The sequence below is a fragment of the Oryzias melastigma genome, linkage group LG7, assembly GCF_002922805.2.
Source record: "Oryzias melastigma strain HK-1 linkage group LG7, ASM292280v2, whole genome shotgun sequence".
NCBI lineage: Eukaryota > Metazoa > Chordata > Actinopteri > Beloniformes > Adrianichthyidae > Oryzias > Oryzias melastigma.
Genome location: NC_050518.1, coordinates 1,817,105 through 1,828,954, shown reverse-complemented (window position 1 = coordinate 1,828,954; position 11,850 = coordinate 1,817,105). Strand labels below are relative to the sequence as shown.

At 35.4% G+C, this 11,850-nt stretch overlaps 1 protein-coding gene across 2 annotated transcripts in view; it reads right to left on the bottom strand.

The window, feature by feature from the left end:
- Nucleotides 1-11,630, bottom strand: part of LOC112159312 (oxysterol-binding protein-related protein 2) — a 30,390-nt gene extending 18,760 nt beyond the window's left edge. For both annotated transcript variants that reach the window (XM_024293321.2, XM_024293324.2), the window contains exon 1: nucleotides 11,481-11,630. The gene's annotated coding sequence lies outside the window, so the exon portion shown is untranslated. The remainder of the gene's footprint in view (nucleotides 1-11,480) is intronic.
- Nucleotides 11,631-11,850: the final 220 nt, after the last annotated feature.

The window sequence follows — 11,850 nt, the reverse complement described above, 5'->3', positions numbered from 1 at the left end:
AAAAAGTGTTGCTGCAACACCTTTTCATCAGGTTAAAACTGCTTGTAAAAATGTAAATATGTGATGCAATTCATAGAAAAGCTCAAACTTTCTAAGAATGAGTCACACATTTATTTACAATCCCTGGCAGAAAATGTTTACAACTCATTAAATATATATATATAAAATCAAAGTTAGATATTCCTGAATATCTGCAGTAAAAAAAACATACCTGGAAAATAATTGAATCCACAAACATTTTACTTGACCAGTTGTTCCGTTCATACTAGAGACGGGAAGCAGAGAACAGTTCTTGCTCTCCCGTGTTCAGACTTACTTGGACACAGACAGTTTAACTTTTATCAGGGAACGCCTTCAGTACACAGATGAACCTTTGGCTCCATCGATAGATAATGAGGGCATAACCTGCTATTCAAACATGCATACAACTAGATTTTTATACCTACATTATACGTTTTATTCACATTGACATGTTTGTCAAAGAAAATGTGAGAGGGTAAAACTAAACAAAAAAATGTTAATTTCTATGTATATTAAAGTTCACTACTTTCATTCTGTACTGTACCATTGTCCGGGTGAATACTCAATTCTGATTGGCTGCTGGATGTGGGTTAAAAAGTGATAAACCACGGTGATAATGCACACCTAAAAAAGAAGTTCTGGTCACATAGCCCAAATTTTCTAGCTTTTTTAAAAATATACTTTTGTGTCATCTTCTGGACAAAAACAAGCGGTAAGAGGAGAACTTTCTCTAAACTGATTCTGTATTTAACCTATTGTGACAATCAGCTTTTATATCGCTTTCCTTTTGTAAGGTGAAGAAGTACAAAGAGACAAATTAGTCAACTCCCCGGCACATCATGTTAGGCTTATTTTTGGTATGTTTTTTATTATTATTCTACTACTTATAAGACGGCATTCAGCGTACTGAAAGGTGTTGTCTTTTTTCTTACCACCAGAGGGCACTAGAGGGAGTTTTCGGTTTTTGAGCAGGTCAGAAGAGCAGAGTTTACCGGAACGCCCGTAAAATAAAACACTGAGACAGAAGTTGATTGTGTGTCGTGTTCATGTTCTAGCTGCTCACTAAACTCTTAACTTAAAAAAAATCTTTGCCGTTGCGGTTGAGGTCTGACTTGGCTTTCGGCTTAGTGGCGTGTTACCGTGACAACAAGCCAGATAATGTATCAAATAGTTCCCTTTTTTCTGAATAACATCTAATAACCATAACAATAATATCTAAACTGATGAAATAAGAAGAATAAAGTTATAATTATTGGTTGAATATTTATTTATTTTGTAAATGACAATGGTATAAGCATGATAATGCCTATCGAAGTGTGGATTATCAGACAATTAACGCACTTCTCGGAAGCATGGTTCAGGCCTCCGTGTCGAGCGTTAATTTCTCATAACGCACACTTTTTCTGACATTATTCTTTATGTAATGCATCAATAATCTGCGTTATGGAAAAACTTTGCGGTTTTAATTTTTTTTAGGATAGATAAAGATGTTATCCTACTACTCTGCTACCCAAACGAGCTTTTTTAGTCAATTGTGTAGCCCAAAAAGTTTTCTAAGACCAATACTGGCTATGTAAGGCACTTTATAAACTCCAGCAAAACAAAAATGGATAAAAGAGAAACAGAAAATGAAAATTTTTAAAACTTATTTACACACGACAGCTTTATTAGAAGTTACCACATAAAGTTCTTATTTTTGTTCCCTAATCTACTTTTTGCCAAACTCTCCCAATCATATGTAAAGAGAAAGCAAAATATGACCAAACTGATAGATTATTAATAATAAAAGAAATCATTGTTCCTCTTCATTCTTGATTCTTCAAAAACTAGAAAGTGTAAAGTTATAGCTGTACAGATTTCAGAAAACTTTGGATCAAAAAGAGTTAAAATCTACATGATCCTATCAGTTTGGACTCCAACCTTACTCTTAAAAAGCACTGGACAATTCCTCTTCTAAATCAAGAAACAAGGACATTATCAAGGCACAACAAGTAGAAAGACACACACTTTAAGAACAGTAGCCTAGAGCAGAACACAAGGAAACTACAAGAAGAAACTAGAAAAAACTTCTTGGTTTAACGTCTACACAAAGTACAAATTGGCTCGTCAAACAAGCCAAACCTAGTCTTTAAATCTTGTCTTTTGACTAAACTCCTTTTTGTATTTCATAATTGCACAGATAATTTGAGTGGATTCACAGCCGCCCACAGACTGCAAAGCTTTCTGATTGGCTGCAGAAGCCTCAGTTCATATCATTTGCTCTGTCCTACAGGCTGGACGGCTGTTGCGCAATCACAACACACATGGCACCACACACACATTACAACCAATCCCTCGCCGACTTGGTCAAAGCTTTTCACACACAACCCACATTTTTGCTGGTCTTTCAAACATGCAATCGAAAATATCCACCACAATAGAAGACAATAATTTTAGTGATACAAATTATATTTAAATAAAATATAGCACCTCATTAACCTCTTCCTATGTTGACCTAAACCGTTCTTATATTTAGAACAACACGGATATTATTTATGCAGGCATGAAATTCTTGTTGCTTCAGATCCATAATGTTTCATTGTGTGCTTTGCAGTCCATTAAAGGCTGACAATACCAAGACCCAGAAACAAGACAACACATGACAAATCCACTGAAACCAGATCCGATACAGTACGAATCTGAAACCAAAACAGAGCTCTGTCTCAACAGCTGCACACCTGTCAGGTTTACAGCATGTACGATTTCAAAACACATTAGCACACAGCAGCGCGGTGATCGATGGCTTAGCATTTAAAGCCACGGGATAAATAATTCAACAGTAGCGTCTTCTTTTTGCATTCTGAATTGTCTTTGTTTTCCAAAAAATATTCTTGTTAGGTTTTTTTCTTAGACTTTAAATATTTAGTAAATTAAAGGATAATCGGTTTCATAACGTTATTAAAATGTTGCCAAATTAAAAAAAAAAAAAAAAAAAAAAAAAAAACTTTCCCAGATTTTACAATCTTATCTAATCGTGGGATTTAAATCTTTTTTAATGAACGGTGAGTCAATAAATGGTTTGAATCCTATTTATTTGATAGATACCAGGTCGTTATTGTAAATGACCAGTCCTTTCATTGATCTCGAGTTAACTACGGAGTCCCACAGGGCTCTGTTCTAGGGCCCATCCCGTTTATGCTTTACATTATGGGTGCCCAAAGCCAAATTCGGCCCCCCAAAGGTCATCTTTTGGCCTGCCAAGTCGTGGCTGCTGAGTTTTGATTTAAATATATTGTATTTTCCCCACGGACCGGGATCCCATTTAGACTTTGGCCCTTTGAGCAAAAAAGTTTGGGAACCCGTATTTTACGTGCTGCCCTTACAAAACATTATCAGGGAACACAGCATTCATTTTCACTGTTATGCAGATGATACACAGTTTTATTTATCCATTAAACCTGACAAGAAGGACCACTTAGAATAGAACAACTTTATAAGTCCCCCAAGGGCAATTCCATTAAGAGCAGCTCTCCAGCGTAAAACATAGACAACAAACAACACAGTAAAAGCCACACTAAAAACTTGCTAAAAAATAAAAATAAATAAATTGATAAAATACAATTAAAAGATGGGCTTGGAACAGGTACCGTCTACACTCGGGTGTGTTCACTTTGATTTTAGAGTTTTATGGCATTTGGGATAAAAGATTTAGAGTACCTGCTAGCTGGAGCAATATAACAGCAACCTGAGGGCATCTTTATAAAACTGGAGAAACTGAATTCCTCCATCAGAGACATCAAGACCTGGATGACGATTAATTACCTCCTCCTAAACCCAGAAAAAACTGAGGTCACCTGAGAGATGCTCTCTCTGATCAGATCTCCATGGATGGTGTAAATAATACCTCCAATTCTACAGTTAGAAACTTAGGGGGTGTGCCCAAAAAGTTCTTTAAAAAGTATTCAGCAAGTTTAAAATGCAGCAGCAAGATTGTTAGCAGGAACTAGTAGAAGACAACACGTCACCCTGGGTTAGCTTCACTTCACTGGCTCCCAGTTGAATCCAGGATCAAGTTCAAAATCCTTCTGTTAACCTATGAGGCTCTGAATGGTGTGGCCCCATCTTTTATTAAAGATCTCATAGTTCCTTACCAACCTATCAGAACACTTCACTCACAAATGCTGGACTGAAGTGTGGTAGTACAGATGATTACAGTCAGGAGGACAGAACTGGGTTGGTTGTCAGGAGTGTGAGAATGAGGCCGGATGTAAAGGCAGCCTGAGAGGCTTTCTAGAGAACATGAAGCACAGACGGACCTCTGTGTTAGCCCAAGTTCAAACAGAGCAGCACTTTGCTCTGGGTTCTGTCTGTGCATTAATTTTAGCGGCAAAGAAAAGCCGGACCAGGACTGTAGTCAGTGTAGTTGCTATGGAGATGTCAGGATTACGGGATTGTTGATTCTGTACACAATTGTTGGAAAAGTAACGCCAAAATCTGTCAAACAAAGGTAGGATGTAGTCCTTCTAACACTAGCTTTTCAAATGTTTGTACTGAATTTAAAAGAGAAGAAAGACCTAAATTAAACCTTATGTTGTGTGTGGTTTGATGAAACTAACATTTAAATTAAATTCCCATGTTGGATATTATTATTGGAAGAAATGTTTAGAAGCAAAACTAAAAAGAACTTAAAAATTAAGAAATGATTTAAAAACCCTTTCACGTTTCACTCCAATCATCTTTTATAAAAGTGTTCTATGGGGTCATATCAGGATCAGCTCAGTTAAAAAAAAAAAGTTTATTTGTACTTTCAACTTTCCCTTTTTTTGTTTCTTCCTCTTTCCTTTCAGTTCTCTATTTTCAGTTTCCATTCAGAGTTTGAGTTTTTGCTGCTGAGCGGATCCTAATTTTATCTGGGGGCGGGGCTGTGAGCTCATTGGCTACTGGAAAATGCATCCCATGATTCCCAATGAGCTAATGGTGATGTGACGTCTTTTCTGCTGTTTAGTTTTTCCACACTTTCAATCTTGTTTTTCATTCACTTTAAGCTGATCCTGATTTGACCCCATAGTGTCCCCTTTCAGTTTTGACCCTTGTGCTATCCTAGGAATGTTTACATTAAAAGTAGGGTCATCTGGACCCCACAGCACGCTGAACTTTCTTTTCAAGGATTTTTCTCTTCACTGGTGTCCGTGGCAGACATAAAATCCTGTTCATCTTCGTCATGGGAGGGGTCACATATCAGTATAGGGCTGGGGTCATCTGGACCCAATAAGAGAGCACAAGGGATAGTCATGTCAATTTTAGCCCAAATCCAGAAAACTGTGCTTTATTCTAGAACGTAGTTTCATAAGAGATTTGCCTTTGAGTTGTGGGCGGGACCACTGAAGCAGAGCAACCCCGCCTCCTGTTCTCCTCCCCATCGGAGTAGGGATCTCATTTTCTTTAGCACAAATACCCTTTTTTTTTAAACAGCAGTTTTTCATTTGCTCCTGATTCACAATGATTTGAATAAAGAAATACTCCGAAATGCAATTTTGTTAATTACAATGATAACATTTTAAATTACAATAATTGTTTTTACTGGGTATTCTTGTGCAGCATATACTGACACACAGAAGGTCAAATCACAAGATCAAAAAAAAAGAATCAAAAACTTTCAAATGATTTCTTACAAGAGCTGAATCTAGAAGTATGACATCAGTTCACAGTCTCATCACAAGACTAACCAAGTCACTGATCTCTTAAAAGAAGCTTGTTTTACAGTCTTTCTGATCTTTCAAAAATACACTAGGCTTGAATTAGGCTTAAAGCATCTGGAAAAAAATGAGCTATAAAAGTGAGGTAGATTTTATTACATAAAATTCTTATATTTAGACGTGGTAAGCACTAGTTTTAGTAACTTGTAATATATTGAGCAATAGCTCTTTTTGTTGTAAAACTATCTGCAGACTTTCTCATGTGCATCACGGCTAGTTGATCAGCAGTAAAAGTAAAGTGTGCATCATTTTAAAGATGCTCAGATTAGCACAAATAAGTAAGATAGCTCACATTGCAGTTAAAAGACTCATGGATACCATGGCAACCCATGACAAAAATGATTCACATCTAAATATTTTAACCTTCCTGTCTTAAAGTTCTTCCTCGTTGCCAAAGCGTGCTAAAAAACGTACAAAGTCCATGCACAGCTCAGCTCTCGTAAACTTTCAGTCACTCATCACCATTATAATTATGAAAAATTGGTTTTTAAAATATAAAACTCATATGTAAAATATAACTAATACTGAGGAACATCAGGACTTATTTGGAAGTACTTTGTTAAAGTCACAAACACGGTAATTTTAAGGGCGTATGCATGTAAGACTTCAGATTGTGCATGAAGTCCCATCATTTTGTATGAAGGTAATAAATGGACATAAACCAAAATACTAAAAAATGCTGCTGTATAATCCTCCATGCAGTTACTCTGAACAGAATGTACTCTGTTCATACTGTCAACACTAGTGATGATACACCGCGTCCACATTTGACTTGTCCTGATTAGATTCAGACAAACACAGAAAAGTTGACGCAGTCAGCATTTTTCTGTGATGTCGGCCAGGATGGAAAACCTGCTAGAATAGTTTTACTTTCATAGAACACGGCAAAACAAAACCAACTACAACAGTAGCTAGAAATGTATACTCACTGCCTTTTTTTTCTTTTTTTAATTTGAACACAATCGTAAAAAATCTAAAATAAACATAAAAATGGGGTTTGTATTTTTAATTTATTGGTTTGACCAAAAGGTATAAACACAGAACAAGTCCTGCAGTTCTTGTGTCCAGCAAAAAGAAAACACTGGTTTCAATGGCTGACAATGTACTGCCCTCCAGGTAACAACGACATGAATCATGCATGAGAAAGCAGAAATCTTGTTGAAAACAGAGACCTGCCAGCTACTCGTTTTTCCAGTAACTCCAGCAAAACCATCAATATAGGTGGGAAAAATCAAGGGCAAAAAAAAGCCAATGATCAATTATTTTGTATCCACTTGTCAAGATTTATAGATGGCTGAGAATTAACTGTACAAAAAATCTGATTGGGTCAAATAACTTTAAATGTGTGTATATATATAGGTGTGTGTGTGTATTTATTTATAAGTTTTAATAAGCTAAATTTTTAATTTATTATTTGTCAATATCATATATTAACCATTACTTGTAATTATTAATGCAGTAGATTTAATAGATGTTTTTCTTTATGCAACTTTTTGTGGTGCCATAACAAATTAATTTATCCTTTGTGATATAAATAAAGTTAAATTCAATTCAAATATCTTCTCTACATAGTGCTTATCAAAAAAATAAATGACACTGCATTGATGTAGCATACTTGAGAGAAATAAAACTTAATTATTAATTATCTTTTGGTTATCGGTCAAACTGAGATGCAATATTAATGCAGCATTTTATTTAATATTTGTCCTTGCTGACCAACAAAACAACAAATGCAAAACAAATCAGCACAACAGTTTGCCAATACAGAAGTTCTCAAAGGGCAACTGATCATAAATTTAACGTACAATATCCTCTCTGTAGCTGCGATGGTTGCTTAGACTTTGATATGACAAAATGCAGCAAACAAAGGCGACATAAAAAGAGATTTTAACTGAAATGATGAAGAAATGTTGTCAGACATTTTTGCAAATTCATATTGTGAGAAAGAAAAACAGAGTTGGAGCTTCACTTTATCAATTCTTTTGTCCCTGTTTAACATTGATGTTTGAACCTTTTTGGATTTTTTTTTAATGTTTAAAGGAATCAATTGAACACTTTATACAGCACTTTTTATCACCATGCTGTAAAAGACAAGATGTTTAACATAAAAGACGTATATAAACACAAGTTAACCCTTTAACATCTGAGGCGTCGCCAGTGGCGCTTAAATACAAAATCTTTACATACTGTAACTTTTCAACCGTTAACACGATCATTCCAGTAGATTATCTACTGGAATGATCATGTTAACGGTTGAAAAGTTACAGTAAATAAAGATCATAGACACTGGAGCTTCGGTGTTAAAGGGTTAAAACAACAAAAAATCATGGGACACAACAGATTAAAAGAAACAAGAATAAGAGGCGAACAAAAAAATGGTAGGAAACACTGTGGTTAATATCCATAAAAGTGGCTAAAACAACAACTAGGGTGAAACAATATGATGACTCCTTGTAGCGGTGCTCCGTGTTCCATTTCTCCTATTTAACCACATTTTTAACTTGAGTGCATAAAACTAAATCTACCAACAATCCCTATTTTGATTTAAAGTCCCCCTATGACAAAGACTCTTTTAGCTAATGGACCCTTTTCACTGTGACGTCAGAAAAAATGGCGACAGGACCAACAAAGTGAATAGTTACTTCCGGCATTCGCATTTTGAACAGCAAAGCTGACAGCTGAACGCTGTTTAACACAATTTTACGTAAATAATTAAAGGTCACCTTACCCATTTCAACAGAAAAACGTGCAATGCTTATTTTACTGAAATCTATTTTCATTTCCTCTCTTAGATTGTTCACAAATCTAAATACAAATTTGAATAATCCTTTAATATTAGATGTTTTATTGGAAATATCGACCTTTCATTTAAGCAGATATTATTCTAACGGTTTCTATTTTGGCTGATGTTATTTGCACGTATTTTTAGTACGATCACCACAAAAGCTGATAGAAATTCATGTTGGCCTCATTTAATACCTTCAACAAAGACACACATTTCATGTCCACACATTTTAATCACTTCACAGGCTAAATGTACTTGTTGTTCTACAGGATATTTTAGGGGATAATTGTTAAAACGAGAATGGTTTGGCTCAGTGAAAATGTTAAGAGCAGCTATCAAGCCACATATTTTCAGCTTTCAAAATAAGAGTGGCCAGGTAAAATAAAATAAAAAAATCATGTCTGGATGAACGTATTTTATAAAATTACGTGAAAATAGTCACTTTCATATTTTTGGCAACCGTTTTCAATTAATTTGATCATTTTTACCTTTATTTTCCCGGAGATCAGCCACAGTTATGATCAAAAGCAAATGGAAGCAACGTTAGAACCACGGCTGAGCTAACAGCAGCTCACTGACCGCAGTAGAAAACATTACAACAGTAATAAGTTTGACTTTAGTGTCAGACACGCTGGAATTGTCTGACTTTTACTTTGTTTACAAGGATTATTGTGTGAGCATAGAAATTTAGGCAACTTTTAACTGGTGAGAAAAGATCCTCTGCAGCTCCACGTCCAAAGCTAATGCTAGCGTTAGCATTAGCACAGATTAAAATAATAAAATAATAATTACCTTTAAAGTCAAACAAGCAGCATTCAGTGGAGTACCTGTAACCTTCGTCTAACAATGACCAGGTTGTCAGAGAGAAATAATCCACGACTCGTTTAATATCATCCACAGGAATTTGGGGAAGCAGCTGTGGAGCATTCTGCCGACATTTGTACTCTGATTCGTGAACGATCTAAGAGGAGGAAACGAATACAACCAGGTAGGACATTTATACAATAAATATTGTACAAATTTCTGTTACAGTTGGTTAGGTTACCCTTTATTATTTATGCAAAATTGTTTTGAACACGGTCAACTTTGATGTTCTAAACAATATGAGCCGGAAGCAACTAAACCCTTTTCCGGCAATGTGTGAAAAGGGTCTATTATCCAATATTTATTGATGTTGCTGTGACCAATACATTCAATTCATTGGTTTCTCAGAGCAGAGTTGTTGGGAAAATAATGAAAGCTTTCATTGATTTACAATCCTTTACAACAAATGTGAATGGCGGCTCATTTGACTGTAGTCAATGTGAAGATACCATCTTCTCTTCTCCAGAACCTGAACTAGACACTAGGAACAGATGAGGGTTTAGTGCATGTGCAGCAGAGCTGTTGTGACGTTTTAACTGCACATTAATTCAAACAGAGTTTGAATGTGACAGTTTGATTGACAGAGATTTAAGAGGAGAAATACTCAGAAATGCAAGAATAAAATGATTTCTTATGACATTTGTTCTCTTTCATAAGAGAAATGCCACACATACATGTTAAACACACAAAAAAAAAGATTTTCATCAGAGGGGGACTTTTAATTACTAAATTTTAAATGGTCAGTACTTAAAGTGTCAGATCCAATCATATTACTACATGCGACAGGCTCACACTTAAGTAGAAGGCAGGAACTGAACAAATACAGACTGATGCTTCTCTGTCTGAAGGAGTCCATTCCCATAGAAACAAACTATGGGGATAATTAGGGCACCATAGGAAGGAAGACGCAAAACAAAATGATAGCAACTGTAATTCCACAGAGAACAGCATGATGTCACATTAAAAGTAACAATAAAAGCTGCAAGAATTTGTTATTAGAATTCATTTAATGAACCAAAATATGTGGATGTTTTTTTTTACCATTTATTACAAGACGCTTTCTTTAAAAAAAAAAAATCAAACCCTTCAGTAAAATCAGTAAAACTTAAAATTAAACATATTTTTATAACAATATAAATAAACTCAACATTAGTGCTGCCAAACTGCAACAATCATGTGAACAAGTAACTATTATGTCAATTGGAGATATTTTTTTAAAGGTTAGGTTAACTCCACTATGAGTTGCCATGTATGTTTGTGAAGGTGCATTTTAATATAAAAAATAATATTAATCAAGAAAGTGAAAGAGGGAAAAAAGTGATTCTCCATAGGAGTCAATGACCTACAGTGACCTAAGCTGTAAGACAGAGTTTTGTTTAGACTCCTGTGAGTCAGCTGTGAGAAGTCAAACAGGCAGGGGAACATTCCCACTGTTTGCTGAGCAGCTAGACGTCATAAAGGGCGTCTTTACCTTTTTAGCAAGCGATGCTGCTAAAGGCAACCCTTGCGGTAGGGATTTTGCGGGGTTTCACAATGTACTTTCCTTTCTTACTTGCACATCTTGTTTGTCTTAAAGCTCCACATTTGGGTTATTGAAGTCCCATTCACTATTTTTAACTCAACTTTCCCACAAAGATTAAATTAAAACTAATCTTTCTAGCAGTTTAAAGTAAAATCCGATCTCCAGCTATCAGTTAAATCAGTAAACAACTCTCAAAGACATTCCAAATCTCACCCATCGAAGGTTTCACTACTTGGTCTATACATTTAGCCAGAATTGAGAAAAAACTTTTCCGAAACTATATATTTTTTTCTGAAAATAATAATAAAAAAATACCTGGATAAATTTTCCCCGTTTAGTTCTAAGCCAAACAGGCTGTCCCGACAGTGACTGGAACTCTGGGAGCTTTTTGACAGCTAACAAAACAGTTAGCGGGCGGGACACTAAAAAACAAAGCTAACTAGCATGGCTAGCATCAATCTTTGTATACAAAAGGCAAAACGGGCTTTAAGTAGGAGAAAGAAAAAAGGGGAAAAAAACTCTTAGAGAGACTCTCGCGTGTTTGTCATCTTACCTCGGCCGTGTGTGAAGCGCGAATGTTTTGGCAAGCCCACAAAGATAGGCAGGAATGTAGTAAGCAGCCTTGTCTTGACGCAGAAGCGGAAGTTGGTGTCTGGGGGGGCGTTGACGGATTGACAGACAGGTGTCTCAGCCAATCAAATTTCAAAGACGGAACACCTTTCAGCGAAACATTATTTTGAGAATTAATATGTTAAATATTAAATAGTTTAATAAAATATCTTCAGATATTAACACATTATAATTAAAAAAACAAGTCATTTAAGTTATTGATAAATACATATTTTTTAATATTTTACAAGATTTCTATTTTTATACATGAAAAAGCAATGTATCATTTATTTACATTCCCTTTTCCATATTTG